Genomic DNA, 18,122 nt, shown 5'->3' with positions numbered 1-18,122 from the left:
TGTAGATTCTGTAATCCAGATGGGTAGGTGTGGTTACTTTGCAAATCCTCCCCTTGCGATTTTTTTATACACCGACCCAAAATGTCATTGGCCAAGTGTGGATGCATCCTTCCCATTAACAGGACCTCCTACACCTCTTTTCAAATGGACACACTGGGGGTAATGGCAGAATCAATCTGCAATGAGCTTTTATTTTTGGAATGAAACCAGTTTGTCAAGAAGCGCTTTTCAGTAGGTCTAGACCAGCCTTTCCCAACCAGTGTGCCTCCAGATGTTGGACCACAACTCCCACCAGCCTCAGCCAGCATTGCCAATGGTCAGGAAGATGGGAGTTGTGGTCCAACAACATCTGGAGGCACACTGGTTGGGAAAGGCTGGTCTAGACTGTATGTCGACTAGGTAGAAAAAAACTCCAGAACGTAGTCTCCACTGATTCAGCAATAAAATGTTGTGTGTACATAGCTTTTGTGTAAAGAAGCAGTTCCTTTTGTCCACCTGGAAACATGGAAATGGACTGCTTTCAAGTCCTTCAAATAGGAGGTGCTTCCAAACAGAAGAATGTTCCCATTGGACTGCCTTCAAGTCGATCCCAACTTATGGTGACCCTATGAATAGGGTTTTCATGGTAAGCAGTATTCAGAGGGGGTTTACCATTACCTTCCTCTCAGGCTAGTCCTCCCCAGCTGGTAGGGCCTGCTCAGCTTGCCACAGCTGCACAAGCCAGCCCCTTCCTTGTCCGCAACTGCCAGCTGGGGGGCAACTGGGCTCCTTGGGACTGTGCAGTTTGCCCACGGCTGCACAGGTGGTGGGGCACTTAACCCCTGAGCCACTCACTGTGGGAGTGATCTTTAGCTGGCCCTTGACACCCAGGAGACACGAGCGGGGATTTGAACTCACAGACTCTGGACTTCCAGCCAAGCTCTCCTCCCCATTAAAATATAAGCTTCATAGCTGAGTGAGCATCTGAATCCAGGTTTGCCCAGCTCAACTCCAAACACCCCATTGCAATGCCCCTAGTTGTCCTGTATGCACAGAACACATATTTCAATATGAAGCATTACAAATTAAACATAGTTAATTAAAATGTCCAGGCATAAAAAATAACCTAAGGTTACTTAAACATTGTTTCAGTCTCAAGTAATATATATACCCAGGTAATGTTTATAATTAAAGCCATAATTTATCTTCACACAGAAGCTTCTTTAATAGTAGCAGTAATATAATGCTACATGAAGAAATGTAATAATAGATTTGTTTAGCACTGACATTATGAACAAATGGTGCAGTCTATTTATTCTAAGTTATAATACAGATTCTTTACTCATACATCCGACGGCCTTTAAACCATTTCAAATGAACTACAGTAATGTAATCTGATTCTGATGCCACACATAACATTTCAGTTTGAATTATCCTGAATCCATGATCCATTTTATTATTCACAAAGCACTTCACACACATTTATGATAATGGCAAACTTCTTTCTGTTGTTTAAATCCCATTGCAGTTTTTTTTATAGTATTATTATCATTTTACCTTTTTAAAAAAAATACATTTCTGGTAGTAAAATACAAATAAAGAATAGTCAGAGCTCACTAAGCCCTTTAACAAAGCAAACGATCTGGGCTTTTTTATGACATTAGCAAATAACAAAGAGAAGTTTTGACATTTACAGTTGATGAAATTTTATGTTATAACAGAGATGAACGAAACAGAATGAAAATCACACATGATAAACCTGACTGTGAAATTCAGAAGGGCCTGAAGTCTGATCTTTAGTTTTGGAGATTTATGTTACTTTACTAGTGCTTTCATGGGGGGAGAGGGGGTTCATTAAGAAGCAAACCCTACAAATATTTCCAGAGAGTTGTATCCAAAGCTAGTTCTACTCAGAGCAGACCCATATGAAGTTAATGGACTTGACTCCCTTAGGTTGATTAATTTGAACAGGTTTACTTCTGAGTTAAAGTTAGTTGGATACCACCCGGAGTCAATCAACCAACCAACCAACCAACCAACCAACCAACCAACCAACCAACCAACCAACCAACCAACCAACCAACCAACCAACCAACCAACCAACCAACCAACCAACCAATCATTTATTATTACGGTCAATGACCAGCACTATAAAATATTAAAACAATAAAACGACAAAACATATCAATATTATACAGAGTAGGAAATAAACAGCAGCAGCTGGAGATAATATGGTACTAATGGTGTTGAATAAATACATCAACAGGCAACAGTCCCCCTGAGATTATCTATTATTCTTATTTGCCACCCAGTATATTGTTATATACCACCCAGAGTCTTGCAACCATAAGAAGCCATAACAAGTTAGATTATTGGTCCATGTAGTTCAATGTTGTCTACGTTGACTTAAAGGGCCTGTCAAGAGCTCCAGATAGGGATCCTTCCCAGCCCTACCCAACGTTGCTGAGGATTGACTCTGGGGCCAGTTACATGCAAAGGATGTACTGTATTTCTGAGCTACATCCCGTCCCCACCAAACATCCCTATGGTTCATCAATGAATTCCAAATTTACAAAACAAGAGATTCTCCTCACATAGCTCCAACTCCCAGTTTTTTCTTGGAAGAGCCATCTTTGCTAAACCACTATGGAAATTGCAGCTCTGTGAGGGGAATAGGGGTCTCCTAACAACTCTCAGCACCCTTCTCAAACTGCACTTCCCAGGATTCTTTGGGGGAAGCCATAGCTGTTGATTATTTATAAATATATTTGTATACTGCTATTTCGTTAAACACATGAAAGTGGTTTACAAGAAGTTCAAAACAAAACAAACAACCACCATACAATAAAAACATTCAAAATACAATAAAAACAAAGGTCAACTATTGTGAAAGGACATCTTCTTAACTGCCTGCATAAGCCTGGCAGAACAGAAAGGTTTTCAGCAGGCATTTAAAAGTTAAAGCAGAAGGTGCCTGCTGAATCTCTGTTAGCAGAGCATTCCAGAGAACCGAGCCAATGACACTGAGGGCTCACTTTCGTGTTGATGTTAAATGAGCCTCGCCAAGGCTGCTCCTGCAGATGATCTCAGTGATCAAGTGGGCATATAAGGGTATAGGCAGTCCCTAAGATACCCCGGATCTAAGCTGAATGTGAATGTGGCCAGTGTCCTGCTTTTTAAAGTATCTCTGCATGAGGGATGGGGAAAAATTGATTCAGTTTGCATTTCAAGCTGAATCTATCAAATTTGCACTTTCCAATAAGAGAACTGAAACTTAATCAACCTTTGAAATTCCCACTTATTTGAATTTTACAAAAATGCATATATTTTGGGAAAGGATATATAAAAGGGATATATGATCAAAAATAACATACAAAAACGAATTATACGATGAGAAATTGCTTTCAAAATCTGTTCATTTTGAACAAAATCTGTTTATTTAGTTAAAACTATCTATAAAATGTGTTTATTAGGAGAAATATGCACTAAAATGCTGGAGAATTTTCATGAGGATTTTTTTTTAGAACTGAATTGACAGATTTTCCTGCATGCAGATAATAAGCACATGAGTGAAAGGGGAACCTGTGTCATTTATCATGCAAGTCAAAATGAACAAGGGGTCTTGAAAATACTCTCTGTTTCTGGAACAGTAACCAGGGCTGTTACTGAAAATGGCTATAGTTGCCTACATACTGCACACATAGATATGCCCCCTGTCTAAAGTTTACTCAGAGTAGACCCATTAAAATTAATTGGCCCAAGTTGTTATATGCCTTCAAGTCAATTATGACTTATGACGACCCTATAAATCTTATATATATATATGAACATGAAATGAACTGCCTTCAAGTCGATCCCGACTTATGGCAACCCTATGAATAGGATTTTCATGGTAAGCGGTATTCAGAGGGGGTTTACCATTGCCTTCCCCTGAGGCTGAGAGGCAGTGACTGGCCCAAGGTCACCCAGTGAGCTTCATGGCTGTGTGGGGATTTGAACCCTAGTCTCCCAGGTCGTAGTCCAACACCTTAACCACAGGGTTTTCATGGTAAGAGGTATTCAGAGGTGGTTTACCATTGCCTTCCTTGTGTTCCCAGGCGGTCTCTCATCCAAGTACAAACCAGGCGTGACCCTGCTTAGCTTCCGAGATCAGACAAGATCAGGCATGTTCAGGGTAGTATGGCCATTGATTGGCCCAAGGAAGTCATGCCTATTCATTTCTGAACAGAACTAGCATTGGATACAACCCTATAGATCAGTGGCTGAACACATGGTTTGCAACCAGAAGGTCCTGAATTCACTCCCCAATACTCTTATTGGGGTCCAGCTAGCAAGACTGAGAAAGACTCCTAGCCGAGATCTCAGAGAGATGGCTGTCAGAGTACACAGGGCACAGCTAGACAGAATACGGTTAAGGCAGTGACATTTATTTTTGAAATATCAGGTGCTGTGGAGCAACAGCAGGAATGTGTAAGAGAGGGACGTGACAGAGGTGCATAAAATCATGCACGGAGTAGAGCAAGTGGATAGAAATAAGTTTCTCCCTGTCTCATAATACTAGAACACTTCTTCACACAGAACAGTCTGGAATTCACTACCACAAGATGTACCAACAGTCACCAACTTGGACTGTTGTAAAAGGGGATCAGACAAATTTGCGGAATATAAGGCTATTAATGGCTACCAGCCATGATGGCTACCCCCAGTATCAGAGGCCTCTGAATGCCAGATCAGGTGGGGAGAGTGCTCAGGTCCTGCTTGGGGGCTTCCCACAGGTATCTGGTTGGTCACTGTGAAAACAGAATGTTGGGCTAGAGGGGCCTTTGGTCCGACCCAGCAGGGCTCTTCTTATGCTATTATGCCCCCCCTGCTCTGCTTGTGAGCTTCTTGGGAGCATCTGTTTGACCAGTGTGGAAAACACGGAACTGAACTGGATGGATCTTTATTTTGATTTTCGTACATTTTTACTTAAAATAGAAGATGCGTTTTCCCTTCAGCAGGGAGCATCATAGCAAAAGAAAATATGCACTGTGTAAAACTGTCCTGTGTCTGATCTCATGGGACAAGGCATAATACATCATATCCATAGCCATCAAAGCCAGTCCTAAAATGGGTCCTGTTCTTGGTGTTCTAAGAAGAGCTTTGAATTTTACTTTCTATTGATATTTTGATAAGTAGCATATCATTAGAATTAAATCATTGTTAGATTTTGACTTTAAAATGATTTTTAAAGTGTTAACGAGTGCCCAACAGCATGTGGAAGATTGTTTCATTAGTGTCAATATTCATAACACGGAAACAACTGCTATTATGTTATTCCTGGGAATAGCAAAAAAGATAATTCCAACCTTCCCTCCCTCAAATACATGATCACATATAAAGAAAATCCTCTCCAAAGGTCAATGTTCATACTGTGCTTATCTCCCAAGATAAATAGAGCATCTCTACTAAAAAGAAGTTAAACTAAAAGACTACAGGGGCAGCATTCTCTAAAAATCCATTGCGCTTCCAGGCAAAACAACAAGGATAAGAACATAAGAACATAAGAAGAGCCTGCTGGATCAGGCCAGTGGCCCATCTAGTCCAGCATCCTGTTCTCACAGTGGCCAACCAGGTGCCTGGGGGAAGCCCACAAGCAGGACCCGAGTGCAAGAACACTCTCCCCTCCTGAGGCTTCCGACAACTGGTTTTCAGAAGTATGCTGCCTCTGACTAGGGTGGCAGAGCACAGCCATCATGGCTAGTAGCCATTGATAGCCCTGTCCTCCATGAATTTGTCTAATCTTCTTTTAAAGCCGTCCAAGCTGGTGGCCAGCATCTTGTGGGAGCAAATTCCATAGTTTAACTATGCGCTGAGTAAAGAAGTACTTCCTTTTGTCTGTCCTGAATCTTCCAACATTCAGCTTCTTTGAATGTCCACGAGTTCTAGTATTATGAGAGAGGGAGAAGAACTTTTCTCTATCCACTTTCTCAATGCCATGCATAATTTTATACACTTCTATCATGTCTCCTCTGACCCGCCTTTTCTCTAAGCTAAAAAGCCCCAAATGCTGCAACCTTTCCTCGTAAGGGAGTCGCTCCATCCCCTTGATCATTCTGGTTGCCCTCTTCTGAACCTTTTCCAACTCTAGAATATCCTTTTTGAGATGAGGCGACCAGAACTGTACACAGTATTCCAAATGCGGCCGCACCGCACTTAAAGGATACTCTTTGGAGTTGTGCAGTGGCATTTTTTGTGGCAATTGCAGCAAGATTTTCTGAGTTGTGCAATCTGCCTAAATTCAGTGTCCATGAAGAAATGCACACAAAAGATGTGGGTTTTTTTTACAGCCGTGTCCTAGGCATTTTTACACTCTGCTTCTCCTGAGTAAGGTTACATAGGATTGCAGCTATATTCATTGACTGATGTAATGATAAACCATGGTTTAGCATTATGAGAATGAGCCTCGCATCCCCCAGGCTCACATGATCCTTTTTCCTTGGGCACTTCCAGACTGCCATTATTTTCAGGTGGGATTCAATACCACCAAATTCAGGGTGTGCAATTCATGTCGATTAGGTGCTCTTGCACAACAAACCCACTCCCTCCACCCACTGGACTTTTTGCAATAGGGAAAGTGGCAGAGAAATGCACTGATAGTGTGAGATAACAATTCTCAGATGCAATATCATACAACCTCCCTGCAAACAAATCAGAATGAATACTCCATAAATAGCTGCTGTTATCTGACCTCCTGGCAAACTTTATGCAAACAAATCAGAATGAATGCCAGGTCATCTGGAAGGTACCTTTGTCCGGCATGGCTGCTGGGAGGAGATTAGAAGCTGCTGCTTCTGTTATACATTAGCCACAGTTTAGTGTGTTGTCCAAACCCTGATTTGCGATTAATCTTAATGGTGGTTAGTGAAAACAAGCCCGCTTTATAAATGATGGCTTAAAGTTGGCTTGTTTCTAGTAACCATTGTTAAGATTAGCCACAGATTGTCCAGGATTATACAACATGGCAAGCTGTGGCTGATCAAAACCAGAAGTGCAACCTTGCAAATGTCTCCTTGTGGCTGCGCTAGAGGATGGGAGAGGGAGCGTGTATGAGCCTGGGAAGAAGTAGGCTCATTCTCATAATGCTAAATTATGGTTTAGTGTTGCATTCAAACCAAGTGCTTCTAAGGAACAAAGTTCATCTAGTAAAAACTGTTGTGGGTACCCAGGAGAAATTTGGGGTGGGAGGTAAGAATTGATATAAAAAAAACCCTCAGAAGACAAATGTTAGCAGCACAAAATGAAAAGCTAAGGAAGAAGGAAATGTCTTCATTTGTCTTACTGTGTTTTCTCCTTTTCTTGAACCTGCTTAGATATTCAATCAACCTTGATCACATTCTATGATACCCTTGCAGATTTTCAAGAAATGTTTTCCTTCAGGATAGTGAAAGAGTTGTTAAAGAGGAAGGGAAAACAGAAGGGACAAAGAAGAAAACAACACTACCAGTGACAGTCCCATCATCTTCGATGTAGTTTGATAGCACCTAAAGCTGATAGTCATGTAGACCAAATACAATCTAACCAAATTGCCCTGAGCTTCTGCCACTAGAGAAATCTCCCTCTTTTCTTCACTAGCAACCTTCTCTTTTGAGTATAGCTATTAAGAGAGTCAGAAAACTGTTTCATTTCAGAGCTTTCAGCTTAGAAAGGCTGTTTAATATTTATATAAAGCTCATCTGTAGCTTATGCACCTGTCAACATGCTAAATTATATGATCTTGGTTGCAAAATGAGCTATTTATCAGATGAAAGAGTGGGGAGGGAGAGGGGGGCAAGGAAGATGTTGCTTCTCAAAGCCTACATTCAGGGCCAGATCAAAGATTGATGGGAATTTATTCAAGTAAAGGATGATACTCTTAAAAAGAAAAAAAAATAAGATCCCAGTCCCTCAAGAATAAATTGCAAATCTTATTTATTTTTGCATTGGTCACTTAGGATATGAACATAGATGGGGAAAAGGTCATCTACGCAAACTGAAAGCTGGGCCACAACCCTGTGCTCCAATTGGGGAGGAAATATTTCTGGAACAGATCCAGAATCTGACAATGGCAGTTTCTGAGCTAGTTCTCAAAGGAACAACATTGGAACTAGAACAACATTCCTGTGGGCCAAGGTTTCTGGTGCAGCATGGCAGTGCTATCACCACATTGGGACTTCTGAGGTGAGACCTAATGTAGTGTGGAGAAATTTCCCAAGCCACCTTGGACTTTCCTTCACATGCCTGAAGTAAACTGACTTCATCTCACCAGCCAGACTGAACTAGGGAACTTTATCTGGGGAACAAATTTAGGATCACTTCACAGAATACGTTTCACATACTAGCCCTTTCAATGAGTGCCTTGTTAATTCTGTGAATAAATTTATGAATGAGTTGCAGATTCTAAGGTACTATTTTCACTGTAAATGACCAAGATGTTGGTGGTTCTTCCAGATCTACCTTCCCCAACATGGTGACCTCCTGATGTTGCTGGACTGCAACTCTCATCATTCCTTATCTTTGCCCATGCTGGCTGGTGTTGATGGGAGTTGGGAGTCCAAACATTTAGACAGCATCAGGTTCTGCAAAGCTGTTCCAGATTAATTTTGCAGAATATAAGGGTGGGATATCAACCACAAGGATAGTGTGCACATTTATGGATCCCACTAACTTTCTTTTTTTAAAAAAAAAGATATTATTGTCTTATTCCTATATTTAGTTATTCCACTTTAATCCTGATCTTCCTCCAGATAGTTCAGCACAATGTTTATACAGCTTATTCAAATGTACTGCCATGCAAGAGAAATTCATCCAAGAGGTTACAGATAGGCAAATCTGTCAATTTCGGAAAATCTGTTTCTCATTTTTTCCAAACTTCAGCTCAGCTCTCCACATTTCCTCAACAGTTTGTGATTTTTTAAAAAAATAAAAGTCCCCTTGAAAATTGACCAGAATTTTATAGTGTAAATATCTCCTAGTATCCATTTTTTCTGTGCAGTTTGCCTAATATACACAATTTGCAGAGGTTTTTTTCCTAATATAATGCATTTTGTATGTGTTTTTTCACAAAGGCATGCATTGCTATGCACATTTTACCCTAATACATACATTTTTGTACATATTGTTTGGCTGGCAAACTGTACTGCAAAATTCAGAAAAGTGTGAATTTTTGAAGGATGTCTGTGTTTTGGTTCTCGTATTGTTTGGGAAATTGTCAATTGGGAAAGTTCACCCTTAAATGAGAATTGAAACAAATTTCTTTCCCATTCCTATGAGAGAGAGCTCCAGTGGTCTTCACAGCTGAGTGGAGTTTGAACCCAGCTCTTCCCCTCCCAAGTCTCCTTCTGCTACTCATTATATCACATAAACCCTTGGATTCATTGTCTCTGAAAATGAAGAAAACCCATCCATGCTATGTCACCATCAAACTAAAGCTGAAATTACCCAAAGTAAAGTAGAGGAACCTGAATAAATGCATGTTCTTCAAGCATGCCAGATGCATTTTTAACAGGCTCATGAATTTAAAAGCCTTTTCCTAAGAGACTTTTATGCCAAAGTTGTATCAAAATGTATTAGGTTAATATACAGATAGTTTTACATGGCATGCTCATTCTAGGAACTGAAATGGCATTGTCAATATTCAGGGAGCAGAAAGATTTGCAAGCATTTGTTTTGATTCCTCTCATTGGATAATGAATTACTACCCTCCTGTTATACCTATGCTAAAAATGTAATGCAATGCATGTGTAATTATTGCCTGATGTGGATGTGAATTATAACTCCTTGTGATATTTTCTCTCATGATTTGCTAGAATATAAATAACTATGATTTATTCCTGTTTTTCCTGCTGTTCTAGCAGTGATGGATCATAAGAGCAGATCATGATAATTATGGAATCAGAATGGAGCCAATATAACCCCCCCACACACATTCTTTATGGTTCTACTGTATGCCTATGAACTAGAGTTCATCTATTTTATTAGAGAAGGGGAGATGAATTCACTTTTGTGCTTGTTTTCTAATAGCAGTTTAAAATATCAGATTTGTTCTTATTTTAAACACTAGAATCTACAGAATTTCAATTTGGGGAAGGGCCCTAGCTCAGTGGTAGAGCATGTTATGGCCCCCAAGGACAATCCCTGGCAAGTTTGGGAGAGTGGAGAAGGAGTTACTAAGATTGGGGGGAGCGCATTGTCAGCACTGATTAAAGAAATGAGAAGTAGCACTGCTTGTATTTGCTGTTGTGACAACTTGTCTGCTATTGCTTCCAATGTCTAGTACGCCTGGATTGAGATGCTAGATCCTTGTTATGTATGGTGTGAATGTGGCCAGAGTCCAATGGCCTCCAGGCAGCAAAAAGATAACAGAGATGGCTCCTGTCTAGTATTTAAGGGGAGGAATTTCCAAAGTGTCAGTGCCACAACATTAAAGGTCTGCTTCCTATGTTGTGTGGAACAGACTTCCTAATAAGATCGTATCTACAGGAAGCCTCCAGCTGCAGAGTGTAGTGTTTGACTAGGTATATAAGGGATAAGATGATCTTTCGGGTATCCTGGTCCCAAGCTGCATAGGATTTCTACGCCAAAACCAGAACATTGAACTTGGCCTGGTAGCTAATGGAATAAAGCTTGGTGCAGAAAAACCCAGTCTCCAAGTCCTGAGTCTGCTTGGGAGCCAGGACAGAGCATCTACTTTGCATGCAGGAAGTCCCAGATTCATTCCCTGGCATTTCCTGAAACCCTGGAGAACCACTGCCAGTCAATGTAGAAAATACTGAGTCAGATGCACCAATATTCTGCATCTCAGTAGCTTCCTATGTTCTTTTGGTGAAGGGTTGTAGCTCAGTGGTAGAGTATCTGCTTTGCATGCTGAAGGTCCCATGTTCAATCCCTGGCATTTTCAAGTAGGGCTGGAAATGTTCCCTGCCTGAAATGCTAGAGAGCCACCCTTATTAGTCAGGATGGATAATGTGGCTTGATGAGATGTGCTCTTCTTCAGGCCATAGGGTTGGCCCTTTAAGACTCTGAAGTTCTTTCAAGGGAGTGGAGCCTGGAGGAGGTAGTCTGAAGACAGGGACAAAAGGCCTCAGTCTGTTTCCAACCTTTGGTGGAGCAGGTTGCTCACTTTTAGCTATCTGTGGTCTAGCAACCTTTGACCAGCCTTCCCTTCCCTCTTTCTCTGTGAGTTCTAGCATTGGGCTAGAACATAACATGTGAGACAGATGGACCAGCAATCTGACTCACTGTAAAACAACTTTCCCCATCTCAATAATCAATGCAAATCTGAATTACTGAATTCACAGCAAGACTGTGTGCACACTAACCAGTGTAGCACAAAAATGTAGTTTTTCTCAACCCAGAATTGTTCATGTTCACCCTCAACATGCTGCTTACATGTTTGATTCTAGTTTGATTCTAGATCCTGCCATCCACTAAGGTGGGTATGAATCGACACCTTTACTCTCTGCACATACCCCAGGTGAATGAGGAAGGGAGTGGTGATTGTGATCTTGGTATATGCCCACCCACAGAATAATTGGACAGATGAAAATACAGCCCCTCCTTGCACAGTGGGGAGGAGAGCCTGGCTGGGAGTCCAGAGTCTGTGAGTTCAAATCCCCACTTGTGTCTCCTGGGTATAAAGGGCCAGCTAAAGATCACTTGCACAGTGAGTGGCTCAGGGGTTACGTGCCCTGACACCTGTGCAGCTGTTGCCCCCCCCAAGCTGGTAGTTGCGGACAAGGAAGGGGCTGGCTTGTGCAGCTGTGGCAAGCTGAGCAGGCCCTAGCCAGCTGGGAAGGACTAGCCTCAGAGGAAGGCAATGGTAAACCCTCTCTGAATACTGCTTACCATGAAAACCCTATTCATAGGGTCTCCATAAGTCAAGATTGACTTGAAGGCAATCCATTTCCATTTCCATGCACACACATTGCCAGGACTGCCTATATCTGTTTTCAAATGGACATACCACAGGGTAATACAGAGCCAATCTGCCCGAGCTTTTATTTTCAGAATGAAACCCATTTGTCAGGAAGCCCTTTTCAGGGGTAAAGAATTATGCAGTAGATCTAGATGGTGTGTGGACTAGACAGAGAAAAAAACAAGTATTCAGTCTCCATTTATTCTATAATAATATGGTGTGTATATGCAGTCTCTGTACAAGGCAGCTTCCTGTTCCTAATTTGAACTAACCAGCCATTTCTTTGGCTGTTCAAGCATCTCGTGTGCTATATATTTTATCCCTCTCCCTTGAATTTAAATGTTGAGCAACTGGCTCAGCTTATTTAAGTTCACAATCATAAAATCAGTATCAGTTTCCTACAAAATAAAATCAGTGACACCTAGATAAGCCCTGCCTAATTGTTTTAAAAATAGGAATGGAAGGGGAGAGAAAGATTTACAACACAGACACAATCCTTTGCTATGTTCACTTAAAAGTCCCATTGATTCAGAGCACAATCCTAACCATGTCTACTCAAAAGTAAGTCTTATTGAATTCAATGGGGTTTACTCCCAGTATGTGGGATTAACATTGCAGATTTACTCCCAGAAAGTGAGTATAGAATTCAGAAGGTTTTCAATGCAGTCTATGAAGTAGACAAATAAATTGCCCTCTTCAACTGCTCAAGAAGATTTAAATTTATTTGACTGCTCATAATTAGAAAAGTATAATACATTGTAATCATAAGGTGCATGTACACTTCTTTTAAATTTCTATTCAAAATTATTTGAAAGATAAAATGTATAATATGCTATTTTTGCAAGTAATTTTTAAAAACCTGCATGTACACTTTTAATATAATCATAACTGAAATTGTTTACAGTAAACAATTGCCTACCAAGATCCTACACATAGAGAAAGAGATTTTTTTGCTACTGATGAAAGCTATACTCAGTTCAGACAGAAAAAGGCAACAGTTTTCTGAACTTGCAATGGGTTCTAGCTAGTGCCTGGAGGTCAACAAATCCCTTGGTAATCACAACCCTGACTTCACCTATTGGCTACATACCTGAAAGGGTGGGGTTAGAGCAGCCAACTCCGAGCTGGGGGCAGCGGCTGACATTTTGGTGTATATCTCTTGAACCAGACCACCTAGAAACCGACTTTTTTAAAAAAAATGAAATCTGAGAGTCTGGATTTGGGGTGACTTACCTGGAGACTCAGAGAGAACCCCCAAAATCTGGAGTGTCCAGGTGAAAACCAGAGACCTGGCAACCCTACTCCAGATGTTGCTGAACTACAACTCCCACCAGCCCCAGCAAGCAAGGCCAGTGGCCAGAGATGATAGGAGTTGTAGTTTAGCAACATCCAGAGGTCCAAAGGCTGGCCTATGTCAAGGATACCAGTATGGCCATGGCTGTTTGCAAGCACAGCATGAACTCACTGTCCAAGAACAAGTCAAGTTGTCTGTGATATAGTGTGGAAAACCAAAACTTGGATGACTTCAGTGAAAGGATACTGCCCATCATGATATGAAGAAGGTTGCATTTAGGATGTTTGCAATATAGACTTTCTGGGTTTTTTAAAGATCATTTTTTGTATTTTGGCACAATTTGCAGATGTTAAATTCACTGATTGCCCGCATGGATGGAGTGAGTTGGTGAATTAATTCAAATTAAAGTTTAATTTTGGTTTTTGTTACATTTTGCTTTCTCTGTACCATATCCTAGTTTAAAGCGCATATAAAGTTGTTTATATTGCATTTTTAATTAAATAATTGAATAACTGCCAGATGAATAATTCCCAACTGTTTGAGATGTATTTTGGAACCACATTTTAATGAACCTTAGAATCCAGGGGAAATAAATGAATAGCAAGCACAAAGTGAGGAGGGAAATGCCCCCCCCAAAAAAATTACAAAAGGCTCATTTTATGTACATCTGTACACAGTGTAAAAGCTTATGTCTTGCAACTGAATAAATAACTCTTTGAGCAATAATTTGTTTGCATGCTCTTAATTAGAAGCATAATTAATTCCTGTAAATGATAAATAATGGGACGCAAAATGCCATTCCCAGTGGATGAAATGGCAATAATATTAAACAGCTTTAAAGAGACAAGAAGGGTGTTCAGTGTGACTTATTTAAATGGAATGTGATTATTTTTTCTTCCTGAAGTCTTGTCATTAATGAAAGCAATGAATTTGCAGCTGAAGTTAATAATTTATTGGCAAAAGTGTGAGACTTTGTTAATTATTCTTTTCGTCCTTTTCTGCTTGGCACATACGAAGGCAGAATCTCTATGTTTATCACTGCTTCAAATAAACAGTAGCATAACTAGATTATTCCCAGCAGAAAGATTTACCCCATGCCCTAATCTCAGAGCAATCATTCACTGATCTAAATGAGCAGTTACTTAAACATCTAAGAAGGGATGGTAATTAGCCAAAGAAAACTAGGCAAGAGTATTTAATTTCCCCCAAAATAATATTTTTCTGCTGCCTTCTAACATTTTGCATGTATCATCTTCAAAAATCTCTCTCTCTCTTTCTTCATTTCTGTACTCTAACACAATGCTAGAAGCAACCACTGTGGGGATAACTAATCAGGGTTCAAACTCAATACGCTGGGATTCCATTTCAAGGTAGCCACATGGGACCATGGCAGGCAATTAGCTATAGTGACCTTTGGAAGACTTATGCAATGTCTTCTATAGTGTAGCTGAGAGGAAAAATATTAATTAATTAATTAATCAATCTTCTATCCCGCCTTTCCTCCCAGAAGGAGTCCAGAGTGGCAAACAAAGGGCAAAACACTAAAAATACTTTACACAAACAAAACATCTGAAAAACATTTTAAACTAATACATCTTTAAAAATATTTTAAAACATCTTTAAAAGCATAGTTGAAGTACTCCACAGAAAAGTACAGAAAAGTCACAGAGAAATAGACTGCATTGGTGGGGCAAAGACGGATGGAATCTGCAGATTGGGCAGACATTCATTACCATCCCATTTTCCATGGTGATCTTTAGACAACTTGGTTTGTGCAAGTAGAGCACAGCTTGGCTAGAATTCATATTAATCCTTTGGTATCTAATAACTGTGTTGTTTGCTCTTGTTCATGAAGTCTTTGTCCCCTCCTTCTCTGTGCAGGGCTATTGTTCCTGATTAGGAGACCAAGTTTACACATGCATACTCATATATGCACAGAAACTTGCCTGCACATGCTCTCTTTCCTACCCCTTTCTGTTCTAAAATCTATGTGACTCTTTACCTTCTTGTAACCTATATTGTATCTCTCCTATTCCATACTACCATTTTATGCTACTCTAGCTTGCTGTTCCTGCTTGCTGAGGTCATGCACTATGTGGCATCGTGCACTGGGAAAACTGCCATATTGTGTGTGCCTGGTTTAGAGATGGTATCAGATTTAACTCAGGAAGACTTGTGAATGAGGGAGATTGAGAAGAGGGATTAACGTGATTCAGGAACGCAATTAGCACTGAAGGTTGGGAATCAGGGTTTGTTACAATAGGAGTTCCTGGAGTATGCACAAGCTCCATGATCTACCCTGTATATGTATGTATGCTGTTTTTTTTTTTTAAATTCCAAGCCACTCTATACAAATCCAAACATTCACTATAATGGGGAATCGTAAAAATCTTTTCCCCCTTTTGGCCAAAGTGGATGAAATTTACAGGCACACCCCTGTGATATAACTTTCAAGATGAAGCTGTCTAGAATACTGCCTGTTGAGTTCTGATGAGTTCTGGCTGTTGTTGTTTGTTAAAGCAGAGGATTTCTTAAAAACTTTAATAAATCTTTTAACTTACACACATACACACAGAGCTGTATGGTACATAAAAGTACAGGAACAGAATGACAAAGCAACAGGAAGCTGTCAAAAAGGCCCCAAATCACCCCAATTCACCTTGTTATTTGTCCCACACACACGGCTGATGCACGCCCCTATGGTTTATGCATTTTGCCTTACAAAACATACCCCTGAAGACCGATTATTTCAAAATGCACCAGGCCTGAAATAAATATTTCTCCTAGGAGTTTCTTCCTCCTCTTTCCCCTATACAGCCCGAATTGGCTTAAAAATCACAGATATTTATGTGACATATTGGGCTGCTAAATACACTAAATGAGTCTTAGAGAGCAGGAAAGTTTTTATTCCCCCAGGTGAGAGTATTCATACCTAGAGCCATCTTAATTAATCCATTACGTTAAATAACTTTGGAGTCTTTTAGTATGTTTATTTCACTGATTGAGTTTGTTCTTTTTAATTATTGTTTTTTAATTTATTCTTTGTTTTTCTTTTGATGTACATGCAAAAAGCCTGGTTGACAAATCATGGAATAAACTGAATGGAACTGAACTTGGCTTGGAATCCAAGTACCTTAAAAGGCCACATATTCTTTATAGCCTTTCCCAGTGCTTTGCTTAGTATCTGATGTCCTGTTTTGGAATTGCAGCTGCAGTATGGTAGCTGTCAAGATTGGTGTCAAGGGTAGGAATGGTTGGGCATCTTCCAAGGGCCCATACCGCAGTAGGGGGCCCCACTGAAAAGAGTCCTTTGGACTTGCTCCTCCTCCTCAGTATTGCAAACTGCTTTATTCACCTGTGTCTTCCTCAGGTGCAGAGGGGATGAGTAAGCAAACAACAACGGTTGTGAAAAGGAGTGGTAGCTGTCACTACCTGGTGACAGCTCATTGGTTCTGTCTGGCAAGCAATCAAGCAGGTTGTCACAACGATGAAGTGGAGGAGCAGCAGTAGCTACCAATAATGGCAATGAGGGGTATAATCATTGAGGGGGAGCTCCTTGAGGGAGCCCCCTCCCATGAACACACACACACCTCAGCCAGCACTGATTAGGCCCGTCTTGGTTCTGCAGCCAAAGTAGCCCCAGGGTTGAATGTTCTTAGACATACACAGGGCAAAAACATAAGGTTGTATCCCACGTAGTCCTGTTCAGAGTAGACCCATTGAAAGTAATGGACATGAGTAGAACTAAGTTGGATACAATACATAGCTTTTCAGTGGCATGCTGACAAGATTTTTGGAGACATTCGGCCTACTAATGTTCTCTGGCAATCTTCAGTCACCAGCTTCAGGTGAAGAAAACTCAAACTGTTTATTTTTGGAAGCAACACAGCTGAGGCCCAAAACCTTTAGCTGACAGGGGAATCTAGCTGGACTTAAGTCCAAAATGCCTTAGTGACTGCCTTATTTTGTATGTCCCAAGTCAATCACTGAGATTACCTGGGGGAGCACTATTAGAAGTCCCCTCCTCATGGATCTGAAGCATGATTCTTGTCAACAGGAAGTCATGCTTTTAGTGTTATGGGCTCAACACTGTGGAACTTCCTCCTGCTAAAGTCAGACAAGCACCATCCCTGCTGAGTTTCTTTGCATCATGAATGCTCCTCTGAAGTTTTAAATTTTCTGATTTGTGTGTGTGTAAATGTCTGAGGTTTTAACAGTTTGGGGTTGAATCTAGGTTTTAAGTTTTATATGTTGCATATTTGATAGTTATAAGGCTGCTTTGAAAGCTAGATGGTGAAAAGTGAGATACACGTTTTTAAATAAATAAATAAAATACCAGAACAGCCAAAAGATATTTATTTTCCCCACAATCCCCTGGGAGGCAGATTGCTTCTCCTCCAAAAAATAGCCCTCAACACATCAAACTGTTTTTTGCCACAAGTCTTTGACTTTGACTTTGACACAAGTTAGATCATTTTCCCACAGCAATGTTCTGCTCAGGGATTAATTTGTCTCTTCAATCATGAGCAGAACTTCACAAGTGTTACATATCAGCCAGGTGCCATTGTGGCTGGTGTATATACATCCCTAACCAAATCCTAACTATATACTTTGATGAAAATCCTATCTTGAAGAATTAACATTCATCCCAAATTCTGCTGCACAGTATTCCTACTCTTCAAAATAAATTAGGCAGTTCTAAAAGAAATGAAAATACCTCTTGCTTGTTTTTATTCTGTGAACTAGGCTGGGTCCAAGTTTCTGGCTCGGGGATTGGGCTCAGAAGAACAATGGAGAGAAAATCCTTAATACTTCTTTCGTAGATGGTTCCTTTATAGTGCTGTGTTTGGAGGTTGCTTTTTTTGCTTACTGTTATGTTCTGACCAACTCCCTTTTACTTTATATTCTCATCAG

This window comes from Rhineura floridana, chromosome 13 (genome assembly GCF_030035675.1).
Source record: "Rhineura floridana isolate rRhiFlo1 chromosome 13, rRhiFlo1.hap2, whole genome shotgun sequence".
NCBI classification, from domain to species: domain Eukaryota; kingdom Metazoa; phylum Chordata; class Lepidosauria; order Squamata; family Rhineuridae; genus Rhineura; species Rhineura floridana.
This window is presented reverse-complemented; position numbering follows the sequence as displayed.